This window comes from Cebus imitator, unplaced genomic scaffold (assembly GCF_001604975.1).
Source record: "Cebus imitator isolate Cc_AM_T3 unplaced genomic scaffold, Cebus_imitator-1.0 Scaffold305, whole genome shotgun sequence".
NCBI classification, from domain to species: Eukaryota; Metazoa; Chordata; class Mammalia; order Primates; family Cebidae; genus Cebus; species Cebus imitator.
This window is the reverse complement of record NW_016107620.1, coordinates 1,489,772-1,516,207: the sequence shown is the minus strand read 5'-3', so window position 1 is coordinate 1,516,207 and position 26,436 is coordinate 1,489,772.

The following is a 26,436-nucleotide window of genomic DNA, read 5'->3' as shown; positions in this document are numbered from 1 at the left end:
CCACTTTAAAATTAATTTTATTGTATTAAGATATAGTATACTCTAGAGGAAAGTCACTATATGCAGTCCACATTTAAGGAATGGGAAGTTATCTTCTACTTCCTTTAGAGAGGAGTATTTATATAAATTATCTGGATTCCAAGATGGAAGATTTCCCTCTTTCCCACAACTTTAATTTATTCAATAATTCATTTATTTATTTCTGCATGAATTCATAGATATTTATTTTAGACTTTGTATCATTCTCTGGCACTACATTAGTTATTTTATTGATCAAATTGTGCCAGGTTTGGCTACTTAGAGCTTTCTCATTTGACTTCTGTATCCCTTTGATATAACTCCATCAATGTTATTTTGTTTTTGAACACACACATATTTTCTGGCACTACTAAAATCTTCATGCTCATCTTCTATGTTTCCTACTGCAATCCCCGTATCAGCCATTTCTCAAAGAAGTCCTGGATCTTTTGAAGGGAGAATGAAACCAAGACTTAGGCCCTAGCTTTCTTGTTACTACTAGAATGCTATATCTTTTAGGCACTCTGCTGACAGAGCAAATAACTATGTGTATACTAACCTATTTATATACACATATGTATAAATAAGTCTCTATTTTACCATCAATCTATATATTTAAACATGTTTATTTTTTGATGCATCCAACTCTAGTGCATTACCATATGGATTATTTCAGCCTGCTCTTGCTTTTCCATAACCTTCCAGTACAGAAGTACAACCTGATTCCCACCATCTGCTACACATTTATGTAATTGTTCAATTTTTTGTTTGTTTGTTGGATTGTTTGCTTAGAAAGTGACTTATTTAGAGTGGGGAGAAACAGCTAACTCTCACACTGAGCGAGAGAATCCAGAAAGATGGAATCCAGGAGAGAAAAGCAGCTTCCACACTGCGTGGAAGGGAATAGAGAGAGAGATGAAGTTTAGGAAGGGAAGACAGGTTTCCACGAGAGAGTGTGGAAGGGGACTCCAGAAGGAAAATCCAGGAGAAAGATGGCTTCCACAAGGGAGTGTTTGAGGAAGAGGATCCAAACGTGGGAGTCCTGTAGTTGTTCAATTTTAATATACATGTATAGCAGTATCAGAATTGTTGACTAACACCCTGATATGGTTTGGATCTGTGTTCGTGCCAAATCTCATGTTAAATTGTAATCCCCAATGTTGAAGGTGAGCCTGGTGGCAGGTGATTGTAACATGGGGGGTGGATTTCTTGTGAATGGTTTCACACCATCCCCTTGGTATTGTCTTGGTGATAGTAAGTTCTTATTACATCTGGTTGTATAAAAGTGTGTAGCACCTCCCCCTTCTCTCTCTTGATCCTGCTCCCACCATGTAGGATGCCTCATACCCCTTTCACATTCTGCTTATGATTGTAAGTTTTCTGAAGCTTCCCCAGAAGCTGATATTGCTATGCTTCTTGTACAACCTGCAAAACCATGGGCCAACCAAACCTCTTTTCCTTATAAATTACCCAGTCTCAGGTATTTATTTATAGCAATGTGAGAACAAAGTAATACATAATATTGGTACCAAGAGCGGTGTATTACTATAAAGGTACCTAAAAATGTGGAAGCCACTTTGGACCTGGTAACAGGCGGAGGTTATAAGAATGTGTAGAGCTCAGAAGACAGGAAGATGAGGGAAAATGTGGAACTTCCTAGAGACTTGTTGAATGGTTTTGAACAAAATGCTGATAGTGATAGGGACAATAAAGTCCAGGCTGAGGTGGTCTCAGATGAAGATGGGAAACTTATTGGGAACTGGACCAAAGGTAACGTTTGTTATGGTTAAGCACAGAACTTGGAGGCATTTTTCTCTTACCCTAGGGATTTGTGGAACTTGTGAATGATGATTTAGAGTATCTGATGGAAGAAATTTCTTAGTAGCAAAGTGGTCAAGATATTCTCTGGCTGCTTCTATCAGCCTATGTTCATATGCATGAACAAAGAAATGACCTGAAACTGAAACTTATATTTAAAAGGGAAGCAGAATGTAAATTTTGAAAATTTTCATCTTGCATGTGTGGTAGAGAAGAAAAACCCATTTTCAGGGGAGCATTTCAAGCAGGCTTCAGAAATTTGCATAAGTAAAATGGAGCCAAGTGCTAATAGCTAAGACAATTTAAAAAAAAAAAAAAAGGCCTGCAAGGTATTTCAGAGATCTTCACAGCAGCCTCTCCCATCACAAGCCCAAGAGTCTAGGAGAAAAGAATGGTTTTGCAGACCAGGCTCAGGGCCCTGCTGCCCTGCACAGTCTCAGGACACTGTTCCTTTCATCCTAGCCACTCCAGCTCCAGCTGTAGCATCAGAGTGCCCTGGATGTGAAACATGGGTTCAAAGGAGATAATTTTAGAGCTTTAAAATGTAATGACGGCCCTGCTGGGTTTTCGACTTGCATGGGGCCAGGAGCTCATAATGTAAGCTTTTGTCTGATTTGTCATTTGTTGAATGGAAGTATTTACCCAGTGCCTATACTCCCATTGTATCTTGGAAGTAACTAACATTTTTTGATTATACAAGCTCATAGGTGGGAGGGACTACTAACCTTGTCTTAGATAAGAACTTGGATGTTTCAATTTTGAGTTAGTTCTGGAATGAGTTAAGACTTTGGGGGACTGTTGGGAAGGCATGATTTTAGTTTGCAATCTGAGAAGAAAACGAGATTTGGAGGGAAAAAGACAGAGCAATATGGTTTGAATCAATGTCCCTACCAAATGTTATATTGAATTATAATCCCCATTGTTGGAGGTGGGACTGGTGGGAGACGATTAGATCAAGATCATGGGGGCAGATTTCTCAAGAACGGTTTAGCACCATACCCCTTAGTAAGGTCCTACTGATAGTGAGTGAGTTATCCTGATGTCTGGCTGTTTAAAAGTTTGTAGCACCCCCGACCCCTTGCTCCTGCTCCCACCATGAGATGCCTTGCTTCCCCGTTGCCTTCCACCATGGTTGTAAGTTCCCTGAGGCCTCCCCAGAAGCCGATTTTGCTATGCTTCCTGTACAGCCTGCAGAACCATGAGTCAACTAAACTGCATATATATTACCCAGTCACAGATATTTATTTATAGCAATGTAAGAATGGACTAATATACATGCCTATGAATATTAACATTGTTAACAAGAGTACAGTACTTATGGGCAAGTCCTTTTTCTTATTCAGCTTTGCATTCTCTAGTCATTTTTTAAGTAACTTAGGTCAGTACCTTATTCCTCTACCTTCTTCAATGAGGCTGTTTCAGACATTGATAATTCAGTTAGATTTTCTTGATACATTCTGCATGTTTTCCCAGGATCTTCTGAGATGTTCTTAATTATTTTTTGTATATGCATACAATTAATGCTTACTCTATATAGTGTAAGGTTCTATGGGTTTAACAAAGACATAATAGCATGTGTCCACTATTATAGTATCACACTAATTAATTGCATTGCTCTAAAAAGTCTCTTATTTTCACATTAGCCTTCTCTACCTTCCTCACAAAACCCCTGGCAACCATAAACCTTTTTACTATCTTTATAGTTTTGCTTTTTAAAAATGTCATGTAATTGGAATTTTAAAGCATACAACACTTCCAAACTGACTTTTTTATATTTTTTATACTACATGATCCTTTTAAGATTTATCCATGCCTTTTGGTTGCTTTACAGTTAGTTTATTTAACTTTTTGCCAAATAATACTTCAACCTATAGATGTATTATAGCCTGTTTATGCACTATGCATTCATATATTGAAGAAAATTTTGTTTCTCATTTTTGGCAATGATATATGAAGCTTCTATAAACACTTTTTTGCATGTTTTTGTACAGACATAAACTTTCAACTCAGTCGGGTAAATAAGAACACAATTGCTAGATCATGTGGTATGATTATCTTTAGACTAGTAAAAACTGCCACACTGTCTTCCAAACTAGCTGAACCATTTTGCATTCCCACCAGCAATAATTAAGAGTTCTCATTGCTCTCTATTTGTTTTAGTTCTTTTGTGGAGCTGTAACAAAATATCTGATTCTGGGTAAGTAATATATAAATAATAATCTATTACCTCACAGTTATGAAGGCTAAGTCCAAAAATCAAGGCACTGGCAGGTCAGGTGTCTGCTAAGGGCCTTGGTCTCTGCATCTGATATAGTGCCTTGAACACTGTGTCCTCATAAGGCAGAAGGTATGACAGGGCAAAAAAAGGGGCCTCTCTCTACCTCAAGGCCATTTTAAAGAACACTAATCTCATCTATGAGGGCAGATCTCCCATGGCCTAATAACCTCCTAAAGGCCCCACCTCTTGATACTGTTACACTGGAAATTAAGTTTCAACATGAATCTTGAGTGATACAAACTTTTGGACCATAGCAACATCCTTGCCACCATTTTGTATAGTCAGTTTTATAATTTTGGCTGTTTTAATAAGTATCTCATTTTTTAAACTTGCAATTACCTAATTACACATGACTTGAACATCTTTTAACATACTTATTTACCATCTTCTTTCATGGCATGTTTGCACAGTATTTTGTCCATTGACTAATTGAGTTGTTTGTTTCTTGTTGCTGAGTTATGCGCATTCTTTGTATATTTTGGGCACATGTCCTTTATCAGATATGTTTTTCACAAATACTGTTTTTCCAGTATTTAACTTCTTTTTTCCATGTCTGAACAGCATAAATTATTCAGTAGAAATTTTAAATTTTATTAAAGTCCAATTTATTAATTTTTATTTCATGAATTCTGCTTTTGGTAATGTATCTTAAAAAATCTTCTAAAACCAAATGTCACCTATATTTTCTCTTGTTTTCTTCTATTAGTTTTATAGTTTTGCATTTTACCTTCAAGTCTCATTCATTTTGAGTTAATTATTGTGAAAGGCATAAAGACTGTGTCTAGATTTTTTTTCTTATATAATGTACATAGAATTATTCTAGGACCATTTGCTGAAAGATTATTCTTTCTCCATTAAATTGCCTTTTGTTTGTTTCTTCCGGTTTTTTGACAAAGACCAGTTGACTATATTTCTATGGGTGTATTTTTGAATTTTCTATTATGTCCCATTAATCTATATGTCTATTCTTTTGCTAATGAAATGTTATCTTGATTACAGTATCTTTACACTGTGCCTGAAGTTAGGTAGGTCATACCTGCAAATTTTTTCTTTTCCTTCAGTATTTTGTTGACTATTAAGAGTCCTGGCTAGGCATGATGGCTCAACCTCTAATCCCAACATTTTGCGAGTCCAAGCAGGGTGGATCACCTGAGGTCAGGAGTTCGAGACCAACCTTGCCAACATATCGAAACCTCATCTCTATTAAAAATACAAAAATTAGCCAGGTGTGGCTGCACATGCCTGTAGTCTCAGCTACTCGGAGGCTGAGACAGTAAAGTTGCTGGAAACTGGGAGGCAGAGGTTTCAGTGAGCCATGATCATGCCACAGCACTCCCGGGTGACAGAGCGAGACTCCATCTCCAAAAAAAAAAAAACAAAAAAAGTCCTTTGCCTTTGCCATCTCATATAAAATTTAATATTAATTTTTCAATAACCACAAAATATCTTCCTGAAATTTTATTTCACATATATCAATTTGGGAAAAATTCACGTCTTAACAATGTTGAGTTTTCTAATTCATAAATATAGAATACATCTTCATTTATTTATATCTGTGATTTCTTTCATTAGAGTTTTGCAGTTTTCTGTGTACAAGTACTATACATACTTTCTTAAATATACACTTAAGGTTTTTTGGCATTGTTTTTTGGTTATAAAGCAAATTACAATTTTTAACTTTTTAAACTTATTTTTAACCTAAGTGTTCATTTCTGATGAAAACAATTTACATTTTGTTCTTTTGCTTTTCAAATTTTATTTTAGATTCAGGAGGTACACAAAGGGTTTGTTACCTGGGTATATTATATGATGGTGAGAGGTTTGCAGTATGAAAAATCCTTTCACCCAGGCTTGAGAAGAATATCCAACAGTTTTTCAACCATTGTCCCTTGCAGTAGTCACCAGTACCTACTGTTGCCATCTTAATGCTCATTAGTACCCAATGTTTAGCCTGACTTCTATCTGAGAACATATGGTATTTGATTTTCTGTTCTTGTGCTAATTTGCTTAGGATAATGGCCTCCAGCTGCATCCATGTGCTTCGGAGGATAGGATTTTGTTGATTTTTATGGCTTCATTGTATTCCATGGTGTATATGTACCACATTTTCTTTATCCAATCCACTGTTAGAAGACACCTAGGTCAATTACATGTCTTTCCTATTGTGAATAATGCTGTGATTAACATACAGTTGCATGTGTCTTTTTGATAGAATTATTTGTTTTCCTTTGGATTTATATCCACTAATGGGATTGCTGGGTCATATTGTAGCAAGTTCTTTGACAAATCTCCAAACTGCTCTCCAAAGTGTCTGAATTAATATACATTCCCACATATGGTGTATGTGATGGTTAATCTGAGGTATCAACGTGACTAGATTGAAGAATTCCTAGATAGCTGGTAAAGTATTGCCTGTGGAGGTGTTGCCAGAGGAGATTGACATTTGAGTAAGTGGACTGGAAGAGGAAGACCCACCCAAAATGGTCTCCGTCCAATCAGCTGCCAGCAGGACTAGAAAAAAGCGGCCAGAAGAAAGTGGACTATAAACTGGCTTTCTGAGTCTTCTGGTTTTCATCTTTCTCCTGTGCTGGATGCTTCTGTTCCTCCTGCCCTTGGACATCAGATTCCAAGTTCTTTAGCCTTTGGACTCTTGGACTTACACCAATGGTTTGCTGGGGGCTTTTGGGTCTTCAAACACACACTAAAGGCTGCACTGTCAGCTTGTCTGATTTTGAGGCTTTTGGTCTTGGACTGAGCCACTACTGGCTTCTTCTGCAGGTTGCAGATGGCTTTTCTGGGACTTCACCTTGTGATTATGTGAACAAATTCTCCCTAATAAACTCTTTTTCATATATTCATATATCCTATTACTTCCGTCCCTCTAGAGAACCCTGACAAATACAGTGTATAAGCATTCCCTTTTCTCAGCAACCTCACCAACATCTATTGTTTTTGACTTTTTAATAAAAGACATTCTGACCTGTTTTAAAAAGTACCTTATTGTGGTTTTGATTTGTATCTCTGATAATTAGTGATGTTGAGTATTTATTCATATGTGTGCTGGACACTTGTATGTCTTCTTTTAAGAGATTCCTCTTTATGGCTTTTGTCCATTTTTTAATGGGGTCATTTATTCTTCACCTGTTCAGTTGTTCAATTTACCTATAGACTTCGGATATTAGACACTTGTCAGATGCATAGTTTGTAAATATTTTCTCCCATTCTGTAGGTTGCCTCTTTACTCTGTCTATAGTTTGTTTTGCTATGCATAAGCTCTTTAATTAGGTCCCACTTGTCCATTTTTTGGTTTTGTTGCATTTGCTTTTGAGGACTTAGTCATAAATTCTTTCCCAAGGCTAATATCCAGAATGGTGTTTCCTATGTTTTGGTTTTGGATTCTTATACTTTGAGGTATTACATTTAAATCTTTGATGCATCTTGAGTTTATTTTTGTTTATGATGAAATGTAGGAGTTCGGTTTAATTCTTTTGCACATGACTTGCTAGCTATCCCAGCACTATTTATTGAATGGGGAGTCCTTTCCTCATTGATTATTTGTATTAACTATTGAAGATTAGATGGATTTAGGTATATATATTATCTTCCACTGTTCTAGGTGTCTGTTTTTTCATACCAGATCCATGGTATTTTAGTTACTGTAGACTTACAGTATAATTTGAAGTTGGGTAATGTGATGCCTCTGGCTTGGTCTTTTTCCACATGAACACTTTGTTCCTCTGGGTTGTTTTTTGTTTCTCTGTGAATTTTAGAATAATTTTTACCAATTCTGTGAAAACAAATTACATTGGTAGTTTGATAGGAATAGTGTTGAATCTGTAGTTCCTCTGGACAGTATGAACATTTTAATGGCATTAATTCTTCCAATCTAGGAACATTAATTCTTCCCATCTAGGAGAATGCTTTTCCATTTGTTTATGTCACCTGTGATTTCTTTTTGTTTTTTATAAGTAAGTTTTTTAAAATTTATTTTTATTGTACTTTAGGTTCTGCTTTCTTTTAGCAGTGTTCTATTATTATTATTTACACGCGCGCGCGCGCGCGTGTGTGTGTGTGTATGTGTGTGTGTGTGTGTGTAGATCTTTAACCTTATTGGTTAGACGCATTTCTAGGCATGAAATTTTGCATATTAACAGTATATTTTGTGACAATGTAATAATTACTTATATAGTTTTAGGAGTTATTGTCAATTACTTGGGATGAGTACACTTTATTTTTTAAAAAATATTGTTAACTTATCTCTTTGTTCTTTTTCTTGGCTAACCTTTCTAGAGATTAAAAGATTTTATTCATCTTTTCAAAAACCAGATTTGGTTTTTCCTTTTTTTCTGTATTATTTTTGCTTTTGATTTTATTGATTTATAGACTTCATTTAAGTCATTTATTATTTTACTTTTTGTAGGCTGTATTTGTCATTTTATTATTCAGTTTTATAAGATGGCCTGAGATTACTGATTACAGGGATTTATTCTTTTCAAATTTATGCATTTAATTCTATACGTTTTCCACTCTTCCCTGCTTTTGCTGACTCTCACAAATTTTTATGTCATATTTTTATTTTTATTTAGTTCACAATATATGTTTTTTAAATTTACTTGCATATTTTTCCTTGATACATTTATTATTTAAAAGTTTAGTGCTTAATCTTGAAATATTTTTAAAGTTATCAGTTATCTTTTTCCTATTGATGTAAATGTTAATTTCCTATGATCTAAGGACATATGTTGTATGATTTCTATTCTTTTAAATTTGTTAAGATAACATGATATTAGAAAAAAATAGCCAAAGAAAACCTAATAAGTCAATCCCACCTAAAACACAGTGAATAAGCTAGCAAAAACAATCAGAATCAACTTTTTCAGTACTCCCAAATGTAATAAAAACTTACAGAAACCAGGGGAAAGGTTTTTGAAAAATAATAACAGCTGAGTTAGTAAAAGAGCTGTGTGGCATTTTTATTTACTTTGGTACCATCCTCTACTACTCACTTTGGTGATGGCCTTGAAGACAATAGGCTGCATTACTGAAAGAAATTTTTAGTACTGGTTTTCTAGTTGCAGTGGAAAAAGTAATACCTCATTCTTAAAGGACTATCTATTGTTGTTTGTTTTTATAGAGCCAACTTGAAACTTTTTCAGAGCTAGAGATACTGCTTGGATTGAAATTGGTCAAAAAATGTTCAAGGTGAGACTTGAGGCAGAGCAAGATGGCAGAATAGAAGGCCCCACTGATTGTCTCTCCTGCAAGGACACCAATTGAACAAATATATACACAAAAGAAACCTTCATAAGAACCAAAAATCAAGTGAGCAGCCATAATACCTTGTTTTCACTTTATATCATTGAAAGAGGCAGTGAAAAGGTAGGTAAAAATCTTTAATAGCCAAAACACCACCCATTCACCATCCATGGGCAGCGGTGGCATAGTGTGGAAACATTTCAGTGCACTAGGGTGAGGGTGATCACAGAATTTGTGAGGCACTCAACTCAGTGCCATCCTGTTATAACAGACACACAAAAAACCCATACCAAACTCTGCTGATTCCCACCAGGAAGGGAGCATGTAAAACAGCCCTTACCAGAGGGGCATTACCAATACCAGTAGTGGGAACATGAGTTCCCATGTTCCTCACCACTGCTTGCTAAAGTGCCTTGGGCTTCTAAATAAACTTGAAAAGCAGTGTAGGCCACAAGGACTGAAACATCTATGGTGAGTCCTAGTGCTGAACTGGGCCCAGAGACAGTGGACTGGCGGGGCATGTTGCCTACTGAGACACCAGTTGGGGAGGCTAAGGGAGTGTTAGCATCACCCCTCCAAAAACCCTAGGCTGCAGAACTCATGGCACCAAAAGAGACTCCTTCTCTCAACTTGAGGAGAGAAGAGGAAAGAGAAGGGAGACCTTTGTTTGTATTTTGGACACCAGCAAAGCCACCACAGGATAGGGCATTAGTCAGAGTTGTGAGATCCCCTTTCCAGCTTCTAACTCACAGACAACGTTTTTGGACACACCATGGCCAAAAGGGAACTTGCAGCATTGAAGGGAAGGAACCAGTCCTGGCAGAAGGTATCGCCTGCTAACTGAAGAGCCCTTCAGCCTTGAATAACCAGCAGTAAGACCCATACACTATACAGAGGGCCTCGAGTGAGACGGAGACTTGCTGCTTCAGGTGAGACTCAGCACATCCCCAGCTGTGGTGGCTATGAGAAGACACTCCGTCCACTTAAGAAGAGTGGATGAAAAAGTAAAGCAGACTTTGTTTTGCACCTTAAGGACCAACATTCCCACAGAGGGGAAGAGCACCAAGCAGGCTCTTGAGGTCCCAAATTTGAGGACTTGGCTCTTGGACTGCATTTTTGGAACTGTCCTAGGACACAGGGGATCCCACTGCCCTGAAGGATGAGTTCCAGGCCAGGCAACAGTCACCACAAGCTGACTTAAGAGACCTTGGGTCTTAAGGGAACATCAGTAAGACTGGCAATTCTCCCCATAGGCCTGTGGTGTGGTGGTGGCCATGAGGTGAGGATCTTCTGCCTTTGGAAATGGAATAGAAAATTGGGAAGGACTACATCTAGTGTTTTGAGTGCCAGCTCAGGTGCAGTTCAATAGAACACCAGGTAGACTTCTAAGAATCTTGACTGTAGTTCCTGGCTCCCAGATGGCAACTCTAGACATACTTGGGGTCTAAGGGAAGTTGCTGCCCTGAAGTAAGGACACAGACCTGGCTGGATTTGCCATATCCTGGTTTTAGACCCCTCATGCCTTGAGCAAGCATAGGCAGTAGCCAGTGAGTGGTTACAGCAGGCCTTGGGTAAGATCTCATGCTATGCTTTCTTCAGATCTGACCCAGCACAGTCTCACTGGTGGTGACTACAGAGGTGCTTGTCTTACACCACCTGCAGCTCCAGGCATCTCAAAACAGAGAGAGAGATTCTGGAAAAAACAAGGGAAGAGAACAGGTGTCTCAGCCTGGTAATCTAGATAATTCTTCCAGAACCATCAAGGTGGAAACTCTGTGAGTCTGCAAGAACCACAGAGTTACTGCAATTAGGATGCCACCTAAAGAAAAAAACAACAGAGATGCAAGGATGGTTCAACATATGCAAAACAATCTACATGGTATACCTTATCAACAGAATGAAGGACAAAAACGATTTAACCATTTCAACTGATGCTGAAAAAACGTTGAATAACATTCAATATCCTTTTGTTATAAAAATCCTCAAAAAGCTGGGAATAAGAGAAACATACTGCAACATAATAAAAGTCATATATTATAGACCCACAGCTAGTATCATACTGAATGGAGAAACACTGTTACATTATGGTGTATTGGTGAGACTGTAACAATACTTTCTTGATAGTAATCACTCTTCTGAGTTCTAAAACAAAGGTTGGTATTTACTGTTTTTGAACATTATATACATGGAATCATATTTTATTTGCTCTTTAGTTTTCTAGTTTGTTTGTTTGTTTGTTTTACAAGCATTCTTACTCTTACTGTTATGCTTGCCAGATTCATCTGTGCAGCTCCGTATAGCTGTAGATCATTCATTCTCATTACTTTGTGTATATATTCCATTGTGAATATACTATAGTTTATATATCCAAACTGCTATTGATGAGTATTTGGGTGGTTTTCCGTTTGGGTTTATTATAAATAATAATACGATGAACATTGTTGTGTATGTTTTTTCATGAACATATGTGTGTATTTTTATTGTAGGAATGGTTAAGTCTTAGGATGTGCACATGTTAAGCTTTAGTATATAATACAAAGTAGTTTAACAAAATGATTATAGCAATTAATTCCTCCATTAGTGGTGTATGAAAATTCCAGTTGTTCCATTTATTCTCCAATACTTCATCTTTTCTGCCTTTTATTTTTAGCCTTCTTTGTGGGAGTATAATAGTATTGTCTAGTAGATTTAAGTTAAACGCCATTGCAATCTGTTTATTGGTGATACAAAGATTCTCTTTAGCTTATTTTTCTATTAAATTATCTCTTTTGCCTATTGATTTGTAATACTTTTTAATATAATCCAGGTATTAGCCATTTGCAATATGTGTGTTGCAAATTCCTTCCCTCATTTTGTGTTTTGCATTTTTATTTTCTTAAGGTATATTTAAGTAAAAAAAAAATACATTCAAATGTAGCTACATTTATTTACTTTTAAGTAAGATACAGTACGTGATGAACAGCCCAAATTTCTATTGCAATGATTGAATAAAGCAAATAAGGTACAAATGTCATATTTTAAAAGGCATTTTAGCAATGGGTATGATAAACAAAAAATTCAAGATAGGGAGAATAATTATTCTGAGGTGAACTGATAATTGACTTCCACATCTCCCATCCTCCATCCTCCCTCTGACAGGCATTTGCTATTTCCCATTGCAAGCTGTCGATCAGGCTTGGTCCAGCATTATTTTCTTTTGTAATGTTATAGTAAGACAAACTGTTACTCACTTAAACAAGGAACTATGTCTAAGGATTAAATATCAGTATAAAAATATTTACTGTATTTATCCTTTCTCCAAGTCAAAGTATTGTTATACCTTGACTATAATAGCAAAATCCTTTATGCGAGCAAGTAGTAGTGTGCCATGGTAATGTAAGTAGGCTTTTAATAAGTTACTCTATAATATGATTATGTAAATTAGTTTACATTGATACATTCACATAATAAACTACATTTCACAGTAGTTTCAATCTGAAATTTGCAAATCTGTAACCAATATCCTCAAGGTGGTCTCAAGTTCGTTGTGCCTTTCTTATTATATGAAAATATTTAATAGTACTTCAGTCTCTGAAAATTAGAGTATGCAATTGAAATTTAAGTAAAGGATCCATAAAGATACACTAAACCATAAGTTTCTTCAAACACAAAATTATGGCAGAAGGTCCTATACATAAGACAGAATCTCCTACATTCAAATTGACTTTGTTTCTATTTAACAATAAAAATAGAATCACAGCTTTAAGTCTAATTAGAAACATAAAGTTTTGCTTTCTAATTGCATTTGGAATTTATTAAGCAGTTCTTAATAGGGAGATTTTTAATGAACAAAGTCATAAATATCAAAGGTATAACAAATTTCATAAATACAAATGCAAAATGAAAATGTAGCACAATTATAGGTATTTTTTAAAATAAGAAAACACTTTTTAATAGAATAACATTGTCATTCTAAACAATAACTTTTAATATCATCTGATTGTGAGCCATTTGTGTAAGTGCCATGTATAAACAAACACACAAATGTCATTTAAAAAGCATTCTAACAATGGTACTAATGTAAATGATAATATTAGGAACTGAAGAATTTGTTATGATGATCAACTTCTGTGTTATTTTTTATTTAATGCCATAAAAATTAGCAGACAGTATATAGCCCTTTTGTTATTTTTTAATAGTTACCAGTAGTTCCCAGGATATAACTTCTTTTTTACCACCTGCCTCACAAATTGAATATTTCACAGAGGTGAACACTCTTATGATGTTTACACAAAAGTTTTTGGAGGATTGAAATTGCGTGGGACTCCTTTGAGAGTGATCAAGAGATGACATGAAAAAGTTGCATGTCTGTTCTTACTCACAGCAGTTACCATAAAAGACAGCATGAAAAATTTCCAGAGAAACTGAACCTTTTCATCGAGCTCAATAACTTAAAAAATGTTGGGGAGTTTTCTATTTCCATCCAAGTAATTTAACATAGTGTATTTTAAGCATGAAAGACTAATTGAAACAAAAGGGTCAAAGTGATGTTTTATTTACATATTTGTTAAAATTCAATGGATTTTAAAAATCATAAAAGTGCTTTATTTTCAGACACCATTTCTTCCTTCCCTCCTATGGAGCACTGTGTGTCCTGCTGGAAACTTTTTGATTGACAATTATAATCTGGTGACTTTTTAACCTCTTCAACTGTTAAAGCAAAGCATACGTTAAATTGTGCTTGCAAAATGCTCAATCCCAGATATATATATATATATATATATATATATATATATATTTTAAATCCACATATTAAATAATTCATAACAACTCATTTTTTTTACTTTTTCTATGAATTACATTTTTAAATTTAATTTATATTTAACATTTAAATTTTAAATTGACATTGAAGTTTACATTTTAAACTTGAAATTTTTTTTTTAATTTTTTAAAAATTTTATTTATTTTTTAAATTGTACTTTAGGTTCTGGTGTACATGTGCAGAACATGAAGGATTGTTGCATAGGTACATACGTGACAATGTGGTTTACTGCCTCCATCCCCCCATCACCTATATCTGGCATTTATCCCCATGTTATCCTTCCCCAACCTCCCCATCCCCCTGCTGTGCCACCCCTAGTCCCCCCAACAGAACCCAGTGTGTGATGCTCCCCTCGCTGTGTCCATGTGTTCTCATTGTTCAACACCCGCCTATGAGTGAGAACATGCAGTGTTCGATTTTCTGTTCTTGTGTCAGTTTCCTGAGAATGATGGTTTCCAGATTCATCCATGTCCCTACAAAGGACATGAACTCATTGTTTTTAATGGCTGCATAGTATTCCATGGTATATATGTGCCACATTTTCCTTGTCCAGTCTACCATTGATGGGCATTTGAGTTGGTTCCAGGACTTTGATATTATAAACAGTGCCACAATGAATATACATGTGCATGTGTCCTTATAATAGAACATTTATAATCCTTTGGGTATATACCCAGTAATGGGATTGCTGGGTCAAATGGAATTTCTATTTCTAGGTACTTGAGGGATCACCACTCTGTGTCTTCCACAACGGTTGAACTAATTTACACTCCCACCAACAGTGTAAGTGTTCCTATTTCTCCACATTCTCTCCAGCATCTGTTGTCTCCAGATTTTTTAATGATCGCCATTCTAATTGATGTGAGATGGTATCTCAATGTAGTTTTGATTTGCATTTCTCTAATGACCAGTCATGATGAGCTCCTTTTGAAAAGTGTCTGTTCATATCCTTATGCCACTTTTGAATGGATTTGTTTGGTTTTTTCTTGTAAATCTGTTTTAGTTCTTTGTAGATTCTGGATATTAGCCCTTTGGTAGCTGGGTAGATTGCAAAAGTTTTTCCCGTTGTGTTGGTTGCTGGTTCACTCCAATGATTGTTTCTTTTGCTATACAGGAGCTCTGGAGTTTAGTTAAATCTCATTTGTCTATTTTGGCTTTTGTTGTCAATGCTTTTGGTGTTTTAGTCATGAAGTCCTTGCCTATGCCTATGTCCCGAATGGTTTTGCCTAGGTTTTCTTCTAGGATTTTTATGATGTTAGGGATTATGTTTAAGTCTTTAATCCATCTGGAGCTCTCATTTTATTGTAAGATGTCAGGAGGGGGTCCAGTTTCTGCTTTCCACACATGGCTAGCCAATTTTCCCAACATTATTTATTAAACAGGGAATCCTTTCCCATTGCTTGTTTTTGTCAGGTTTGTCAAAGATCAGATGGTTGTAGATGTGTGGTGTTGCCTCCAAGGCCTCTGTTCTGTTCCATTGGTTTATATCTCTGTTTTGCTACCACTACCATGCTGTTTTGATTATGGTAGCCTTGTAGTATAGTTTGAAGTCAGGTAGCAAGATGCCTCCAGCTTTGTTCTTTTTGCTTACGATTATCTTGGCTATGCGGGCTTGTTTTTGGTTCCAAATGAAGTTTAAAGTGTTTTTTTTTTTTTTTTTTTAGAAGGTCTTTGGTAGCTTGATGGGGATAGCATTGAGTCTTTAAATTACTTCGGGCAGTATGGCCATTTTCACAATATTGACTCTTCCTAACCATGAGCATGGAATGTTTCTCCGTCTGTTTGTGTCCTCTCTTATTTCCTTGAGCAGGGGTTTGTAGTTCTCCTTGAAGAGGTCCTTCACATCTTTGTGTTAGTTGTATTCCTAGGTATTTTATTCTCTTTGTAGCAATTGTGAATGGGAGTTCACTCTTGATTTGGTTCTCTGTTACCCTGTTATTAGTATATAGGAATGCTTGTGATTTCTGCACATTGATTTTTGTATCCTGAGACTTTGCTAAAGTTGCTTATCAGTTTGAGAAGATTTTGGGCTGAGATGATGGGGTCTTCTAGATATACAATCATGTCATCTCAAAATAGAGACAGTTTGACTTCCTCCTTTCCTAATTGAATACCCTTTATTTCTTTTTCTTGCCTGATTGCTCTGGCTAGAACTTCCAATATCATATTGAATTGGAGTGGTGAGAGAGGGCATCCTCATCTAGTGCCTGGTTTCAAAGGGAATTCTTCCAGCTTTTGCCTGTTCAGTATGATATTGGCTGTGGGTTTGTGGTAAATAGCTTTTGTTATTTTGAGATGTGTTCCATTCATACCTAGTTTATTGAGAGTTTTTAGCATAAAGAATTGTTGAATTTTGTCAAAGGCCTTCTCTGCATCTATTGAAGTAATCATGTGGTTTTTGTCTTTGGTTCTCTTTATGTGGTAAATTACGTTTATAGACTTGCGTATGTTGAACAAGCCTTGCATCCCCAGGATGAAGCCTACTTGATCGTGATGGATAAGCTTTTTGATGTGCTATTGCAATCGGTTTGCCAGTATTTTGTTCAAGATTTTTGCATGTATGTTCATCACGATATTGGCCTGAAGTTTTCTTTTTTAGTTGTGTCTCTGCTGCTTTTTGGTATCAGAATGATGTTGGTCTCATAAAATGATTTAGGAAGGATTCCCTCCTTTTTTATTGTTTGGAATAGTTTCAGAAGGAGTGGTACCAGCTCCTTTTTGTATGTCTGGTAGAATTCGGCTGTGAACCCATCTGGACCTGGATTTTTTTGGTTGGTAGGCTATTAATTGTTGCCTCAACTTCACCCCTTGTTATTGGTCTATTCAGGGTTTCAACTTCTTCCTGGTTTAGGCTTGGGAGGAGGCAAGTGTCCAGGAATTTATCCATTTCGTCCAGGTTTACTGGTTTATGTGCTTAGAGTGGTCTGTAGTAATCTTTGATGGTAGTTTGTATTTCTGTGGAATTGGTAGTGATGTCCCCTTTATCATTTTTTATTGCATCTATTTGATTCTTCTCTCTTTTCCTTTTTATTGATCTGGCTAGCAGTCTGTCTATTTTGTTGATCTTTTCAAAAAATCAGCTCCTGGATTTATCAATTTTTTTGAAGGGTTTTTTGTGTCCCTATCTCCTTCAGTTCTGCTTTGATCTTAGTTATTTCTTGTCTTCTGCTAGCTTTTGAGTTTTTTATCTTGCTCCTCTAGTTCTTTCCATTTTGATGATACGGTGTCAGTTTTAGATCTTTCTTTGCTTATCATGTGGGCATTTGCTGCTATAAATGTCCCTCTAGACACTGCTTTAAGTGTGTCCCAGAAAGTCTGGTACATTGTGTCTTCATTCTCATTGGTTTTGAAAAACATCTTTATTTCTGCCTTTATTTCATTGTTTATGCAGTCAACATTCAGGAGCCAATTGTTCCGTTTCCATGAAGTTGTGTGGTTCTTAGTTAGTTTCTTAATCCTGAGTTCTAATTTGATTGCACTGTGGTCTGAGAGACTGTTATGATTTCTGTTCTTTTGCATTTGCTTAGGAGGGATTTACTTTAATTATGTGGTCAATTTTAGAGTAGGTGCGATGTAGTGCTGAGAAGAATGTATATTCATTCTGCGGATTTGGGGTGGATTGTTCTGTAGATGTGTACTAGGTCCACTTGGTGCAGATCCGAGTTCAAATCCTGGATATCCTTGTTAATTTTCTGTGTTGTTGATCTGTCTAATGTTGACAGTGGAGTGTTAAAGTCTCCCACTATTATTGTGTGAGAGTCTAAGTCTCTTTGTAGGTCGTTAAGTACTTGTTTTATGTATCTGGGTGCTACCACATTTTAAATTTTTAAGTGCATGAGCACTAGCCTTGGGCAAACAACGTTTTATAAATTTGTTTTTCAATAATTATAATCAGTTATTTTCTTTATCATTTCTCTTTCTGTATCACTCATTTTCTCTAAAATTTTAAGTAATATTTAGTTTTCTTACCTCATATGTCAAGGAGAACTAAAAAGGAAAAAAAATGCAGATTTGTTAAAAGTGAAATACTTACAGATATCAGTTATCTGCTGCTATTTCTTTTAAAAATATGTACTTTATTTAACAGTGGTGCAATAGAAAATATTCCTAAGTACTTCTGGCCAGCCATTCACATGGACAAAATGGGTTCTAGTAGCAAGAGGCAACCATCTGACAAAATGCAGGTGTTTGATGTTGGAAGTCAGGCTAGGGAAACAGAACACGGATAATTTCTGCTACAATAGACTTTTGAAATTGGAATAACTACTGAAGTGTCCATAGATCCACCAAGTGGGAGTCATCAGGAATTTAGCCTGAAATAGTTTCCCCATTGGTAAAAGGGATGGGGAAACCACTTTTCAGGGTTGTTGTGAGGATTTAATGAAATGGCATGTCAGAAGTTTCTGAAACAAGGCAGACAATAAAATTTACATTTCCAATCCTTTTAAGTTCTAACATTAAGCATTCCTCTTTTCCCTTATCAAGCAGATATTAATATTTTGTTTTTATAGCTCAGATAATGAATTCTAGTGGTATGGTAAAGACATAATTCAAGAATTTTCAGAAGATTCACGACATTTTGAAGCTAAAAAAATCAGATGTGGATAATTTTTTTTCCAACATTGAACAAGTAATATAAGGAAAAATAAGTGAATGAATATATAAAAATTAAATCTAAATTAAAATTAGTGTTTTATGCTAAAACATGAATTTTACAGACTATAATAATATATCTTAGGTTTTCTGGGACTACATACTATTTAAGAACAATGATGGTATTTTGGAAGTGCCTAGGAAATTAATGTCAGTTCTCTTAGGGAACAGCATCCTATTCTGTTGTTTAGGAGAATACTAGAATTGGGTAGAGGCATCATTATGTCACTTCAAATACAATGTTAACGTAAGTGAAATCCCCCTTTCCATTCCTACCTCTAATGGTGTAAGAGGATTTTGATGACGATAGAAACTAATGTGATACAACCGGTGGTACATATTGACATCTTTTGTTGGGTGGGCTAGGTATGATAAACCTAACCAATTTAAGCTACAATGTCTAGGGAGACAGTTTCCAAAGATTAAAAATAATTGTAACATTATTAGAAATTACTAGATAGAAAGAGATCTCTTTCAAGCTTTCAACCTGTGTATTTTTAGGAGCCACTTAACCTTTTCTTACATATCCCACATGCATTTTAAATTCAAGGTGTTAAAACTAATTTTTTTTAGACCCAACACTCCATCTCAATGAAAGATACCAGTTTGCATCTATATACTAAAACCAGAAACCTGGAAGCCATTCTTAAGTTCTCCTTCTCCATCATCTCTCTCAACCAAGCAATTACCAATGTCTTTTAAATATACCTCCTGAATACCATGAAGAACCTTTAACTTTGGTATATTTTCGAAAACATCATCCTGTCAGCCACTAAGAAGCCTCAACTGGGCTGGGGCTGTAATGACCTCGTAAGTAGTCTCTTTTTTTTTTTTTTTTTTTTTGAGACAGAGTCTTGCTCTGTCACCAGGCGCTAGGCTGGAGTGCAGTGGCGTGATCTCGGCTCACTGCAACCTCCACCTCCTGGGATCAGGGAATTCTCCTGCCTCAGCCTTCCGAGTAGCTGGGACTACAGGTGCATGCCACCACGCCCAGCTAATTTTTTGTATTTTTAGTAGAGAGGGGGTTTCACCATGTTGACCAGGATGGTCTCGATCTCTTGACCTTGTGATCCGCCCACGTTGGTCTCCCAAAGTAGTCTTTTTCTTTGTGTTGCTTCCTATAACTCATCTTCTAAAGCTTAGTTTGACACTTTATTCTAAGCACCTAGTGTCTGGCACCTAGAAGTTTATCAATTGATATCTTTTCAAATAAGAAATATATAAAGAAAATAAACAAGAAAAAGTGAAATTTTGACAAGTTAAAAGTCAAATATGATTATTACTACATCTACTAAAAACTCCTCCATGACTTTTGATTACTCACCCACCAATGACCCTCTGTGTTCTGTATTCTTCACATTTAACATCTATCAGGTCTCCAACCACGGCATTTTCTGTGTTTTCTCTAGAACTCCACAGGCTGATTCTTCTCTCTGGAGTATTTTCCCCTCTCTGCTTACTGTTAAGACCACTGCCCTGCTCATTTATTTTAGTATAACTCACCTGCATGCCCCCAAGTCTTACTTGAGAACCTCATTTCTATGGTCTCAAAAACCTGCTATTTCCTGCATCTTAGAATTTAGCATATAATATCAGCCTGGATGTTTGCATTTCTTCCTTATTTGTTAAATTTCCAAGAGCAGAGACCATGTCTATTTTTTTGTGGTGACGTTCCCAAACCAAGGTACAGTGACTTACAACTAGTAGATGCTCTTTAAGTATTTGTTCAATAAGTGAATGAATGAGTGAATGAAATCATATCATCTCTAGAGACCTTTCTAGTCCATTTTAGAACTGACATTTCCAAGATGATGTGGTAGATGTTGTAACACATGACCTCATCTCCTTTCATAAATAAAGGATTTATTCTGCAGGTGGTGGGAGTGCTGCCAGTAGAAAATCCTCAGTGGTCATCCCCTTTCAGGACTCCTCAGCTAAGGAAGGGTGACTACCCACTTCCCAAGATGATATGCAGCCAAATACTGATCAGGAGCATAAAGGCCTTTTCTCGGCCTAACTCAGGACAGCTCTGAAGGGTCCCCTCATTCTCAGAACTCCACACAGATTAAATTCAGTCATTCCAATCAGAGTGCATTGCATCTTTTCCACTTTCTATTGTTTATTCAACTCTCTTCACTTCCCTACCAGGAATTGAATTGAAGAGTATTCTCTAATAGAATACTTCTAACCTCTGTCTCAGAGTCCACATTTAAAGAACCCAATCTGTGAAAGACAGAATGGAGAAAGTTGGTGTTTCTTAAAAGTTCAATAAATTAATATGGTTATTTTTGTGTTGATTATTTGCATTTGTCCCTGCCCCTAAACCCGCTCCTATATCCATTATTTACCCATCTCTATTCTGGTCTTGACCCAGGAGACTGACCTTGGTGCAACTCAGGGTATGCTACCTCAAAATACAGCACCTTGGCATTTGAGTCCTAAGACCCTCATTTAAGAGATACTCTATATGTATGAAGGAAAGAAACATTCTTTTTTTTCCCATTTATTTATTTTATTGCATTTTAGGTTTTGGGGTACATGTGAAGAACATGCAAAATTGTTGCATAGGAACACACATGGCAGTGTGATTTGCTGCCTTCCTCCCCATCACCTACATCTGGCATCTCTCCCCTTGCTATCTCTCCCCAGCTTCCCACCCCCCACCGTCCCTCCCCTATTTCCCCCCAACTGACCCCAGTGTGTAGTGCTCCCCTCCCTGTGTCCATGTGTTCTCATTGTTCAACACCCGCCTATGAGTGAGAACATGCAGTGTTTGATCTTCTGCTCTTCTGTCAGTTTGCTGAGAATGATGGTTTCCAGGTTCATCCATGTCCCTACAAAGGACCCAAACTCAGCGTTTTTGATGGCTGCATAATATTCCATGGTGTATATGTGCCACATTTTCCCTATCCAGTCTATCGTCGATGGGCATTTGGGTTGGTTCCAGGTCTTTGCTATTGTAAACAGTGCTGCAATGAACATCCGTGTGCACGTGTCCTAATAGTAGAACGATTTGTAATCCTTTGGATATATACCCAGTAATGGGATTGCTGGGTCAAATGGAATTTCTATTTCTATGTCCTTGAGGAATCTCACACTGTCTTCCACAATGGTTGAACTAATTTACACTCCCACCAACAGTGTAAAAGTGTTCCTATTTCTCCACATCCATTCTTATCTCAGAAGACACGGGAACACAAAGAAGAATGTGAACAAACAAGCCTTCCTAAGTTCCCCCCAGCTAATTACCGTCAGTTTATACCATTTTGTCTTCCAATTTCATTTCTCCATGACTATCCACTCTTCATCATTCCTCAAAAGGTTTACCTGTTTCTTTGGGTCATTATTTCTAAGGGTTCCTGTGTCATGTAAGACTTATATCAAATATATTTGTAGGTTTTTCTCACGTTATTATGTCCTTTGATAAAGGAGCCTCAGCCACAAACCTAACATAGGAAGAAAGAGTATTTTTTCTTTCCCACAACATCCATGTCAGAATATGCTACCTGAGCTACCTTGCTGGTCTTCTTCCCACTTGTGTTAAGCCAGAGGAAGGCAGAAGAAAGAGATAAGATAACACGACAAAAGAGGCCAAGTTTTTTTTTATGTTTTCTGACATCAATTCTGACACCAATTATATGATTTTATTCTGGCACCAAATATACATATTTTTCCACACCATTTCTGCAATTATCCAGTACCACCAAGGTCTTTGAAAATTCAATTCAATTCTTCCACAAACTTCTGTATTTTGTACAGACCCCATAGGTTAAGCAGAGAGCTCTTTGGGAGCACAGAGCTCCTAAAATCAGGGACAAAGACCAAACACATTTTTTATTACACCATAGTATTTTTTTTCCTGCTACATCCCTGCCTCCATATTACGTTTTTAACAGAATTTTAACAGGAGAAAGAATTTTCTGCTAATCTTTAAATTGCTCATTGCTTTACAGTAGTTGACTCCAATTTGACTCCTGTTGGACTTTGATATTACTATACTATTCTCTCCTTTTCTCCCTTCAGGTTTAAGGAAAATAGTGTCTTCCTGCTGCGTCTCATCTTGGTAACTCAATATTCCTAGTTGATTCTCTCTTGCCAACAACTAATAGAGGAGAGGGAGCAGATAGTATTTCTACTCCTTTCCTTCTTCTTTACCAGTTGTCAAGTACAACGTAACCTGAATTCCATAGTTGTTCCGAGTGTTGTGAGGGTGTCCCATCCTACATTTGGTTAGACGGAAGAAAATCCCTTTCCACTGTACCATTTTACAAGAGGAATAACTGTTTAGTGTTCGCTTGTATATTCCTGCAGTTTGTTTCTCATTAAACTCAGATGTACCTCTCTTTGCCCTCATACATTGAGGTTTGGCCTTGTCCACTTCTGAATTGAGCCCAGAGATCAAAAAATTTTTAATTCTTAATTGAAAGGTGATGAGGAATCACTAACAAAATCATTTTGTTTGTAATGACTCCTTGTCAGTTTACTGTTACTGTCCTCTTGATATGAAAACTGTAGTATACAATAGCAGTATATTAATCCAACTGTCATAGCAATGTGCAAAAGATTATGGTCTTCTAGATTACTATTTTAATGAAAGAGATTAAAAACTTTACCTCGTTTAAATTAACATTAGGTTAAAGTTCTTTTAATTTATGGGAAGGGGTCATTGCAAAGCAATTCAAATAACCATTTTTATAGATATAAGTTTGATAAGGGCTACACAATGAGTAGTTGAAAATGAATTATTATCCAAGGGTAATTGAGCTTGCTGCTTCTCTGAAATTGACAGACCACATGCGTAGTAATTTTCTATGTTTAGAGAAACTGTAGAATTGGCCTTGACAAGTAAAGAGAAAGATGAGATTAACTTTTTGCAAGATGATTGTATTAAAGCAGTGCCATGGGATTTGAAATTTGAACATAGAACTATTCATTGAAATTCTAAAATAGTTGACATGAGGAAAAAATATATTGAAAGAGATTGGGAATTTCTAATTATACCTGCCCTGATCTCTGGCCAAAGTGTAGCTTTGTGGCTCAAAATGGTCTAGAGTTTGTCCCTTGTTATTTGTTACCAGTGAAAGAATGGTTTCGAATAGGCTTAATGAAGAAGCCAGTCAGTGAAAGAGTTTTTCTTCTACTAACTCTTGACACAATAAACCCACCACATGAGTCATCACATAAATGTCCGTAAACCTTCAAAATGGGTCTGTTAGTTTGACTCTGTTGACACCTTAGACTCTTTTTGCCGCATTCTTTTCTTCCTCATTTCTTTTTTCTCCCTTCCTCCTTTCTTCCTTCCTTTCTTCTTTTCATTGTTTCTTCTTAGCTTATTTACACTAGTAATACAAAAATACATTTTCATTTTTGTGTGTAATGGGGATATTATATAACTATATATAATTATATCTAATATATATGTGTATATATATATGCATAGATATAGAGGGGGAGAGAGAGAGTGCAAAGCCTTATTTGCAGTTCTCTTTTAGTTGTTCTCCTATTGCCATGATAGGTAACATTTACTTTACACAGCGCTGCTGCTACTGCATGTGATTATTTCTGATTTTTCAAAATGATGGAAACAAAAGGTGAGTGAAATTACACGCTTCTGAAAGTTGCGCAGACATTAACACAGCCATAACTTCTTCAGAAGGAAAATATCAGAGAAAATTGTCAATTACTGGACATTTTTTGTAAAGGCTTTTTTTCCCAAAGCCGTCACAGAGCTCCTATGTTGTCAGAGCAATATCACTTCTGTTTTTTATCTCATGGCATCACCTAGGGTTGGTTTGTATTTTAACAGCTTTATTGAGTTATAACTGATTTCCGAAAACTTCATATATTTAATTTATATAATTTGATGAGTTTGAAAATATGCGTACACCCAGTAAACCATCACAACAGTGAAGGTTAATAAAGGTCTTCATCACCTCCCCAAGTTTTCTCACGTTACTTGTTTGTGTGTACATATGTGTGTGCTGTACACACGTGTGTGGGAAGAACAGAACATGAGAGGTATCCTCTTAAGAACTGTTTAAAGTGCAATATATATAGTATTGTTTACTGTAGGCACTGTGTTTTGAAGCAGCTCTGTAGAACTTATTTACCTTGCGTAATAAATATTATTGCCATTAAATAACAGCTCCCTATCTTTCTACTCCCCAGCCTCTAGCAACCACCATTCTACTCTCTGCTTCTATGAGTTTTAGAATGCACATATAACTGAAAAGAACCATGTAGTATTTATCCCTCTGTGAATGACTTGTTTTACTTAGCATGATGCCCTTCAGGCTCATCCATGTTGTCACATATTGCAGAATATTTTTTTAGATGCTGAATAATATCCCAATGTCCATATATATTAGGTTTTATATTTCCATTTATCTGATGATAGACATTTAGGTTGTTTCTATATCTCAGCTATTGTAAATAAGGCTGCAATTAACCTGAAAGTGAAGATATAACTTTGATTTGATACCGATTTCAATTCTTTTGGATATGTATCCCAAACTGGGATTGCTGTATCATATGGTTGTTTCATTATATTTGCTTTTTGTGAAATTTCATACTATTTTTCATATCAGAAGCCTCATTTTATATTCCAACCAACAGTGTGCAAGTGTTCCCACTTCTTTACACGCTCCACAACACTTCATATCTTTTGGTGTTTTTTAAATAATATCCATCCTAATAGGCGTGAGATATCTGATTGTGATTTTGATTTGCATTTCTCTGAAAATTAGTGACATTTTTACAGGTAGTTAGACATGAGTGGGGCAGGAGAGGGCTCTCCCCCAACCCACTAGGATGTCAGGTGATGGTCCGGCAATTATGGCATTGCCTCTCTAAAAATGATAATTTGGTAGTGCTAGAGAAAGATCACTTCCTGATGGTCCATGTCTGTTAATATCAAAATATTAATTGAATGCAGGCCCCAGGGAGAAGCAACTTCCTGGGCATGAGTGTTAAGAGACAAAAATGGTAAACTATGATCTTCTGGGAACACATTCCACCAGAAAAGGGAAGAAAACCTCAGATGGACAGGTTCATAATTCCCTTAACACAGGCGCATGCTCAATTGCAAAGAGCAAGGAAAGTACTAGGATCATGGTTAAACAGGGCACTCGACTTTCCCTTTTACCTTCACATGCCTGCTTGGGTCTCTTCCGAGTGCACCTTCCTTTCTTTTCTGTTCTAAGGCCTTTTAAAATCAACTTCCACTCCTTCTCTGGAACTTGCCACAATCTCTTTTTCTGCTTTATGCTCGTCAGTTGAATTCTTTCTTCTGAGGAGGCAAGAACTGAAATTGCTCCAAATCTGCAAGAATAGGCCGCCGGTAACTTGAGGTAACTCGGTTCTTTTCCAATAATAACAATATTGAGGAATTTTTTATATACCTGTTGGTCAACTGTACGTCTTCTTTGGAAAATTTCTGTCTATTAAAGTACTTTAAGCATTTTTAAATTGTTTTATTTGGTTTTGGCTATTGAGTTAAAGGAGTTACTTATGCATTTTAAATATTGTTCCATTATGATACATTGTTTGCAAATATTTTCTCTGATTTCTTAGGTTATCTTTTCATTCTGTTGATTTTTTTTTTTTTTTGCTA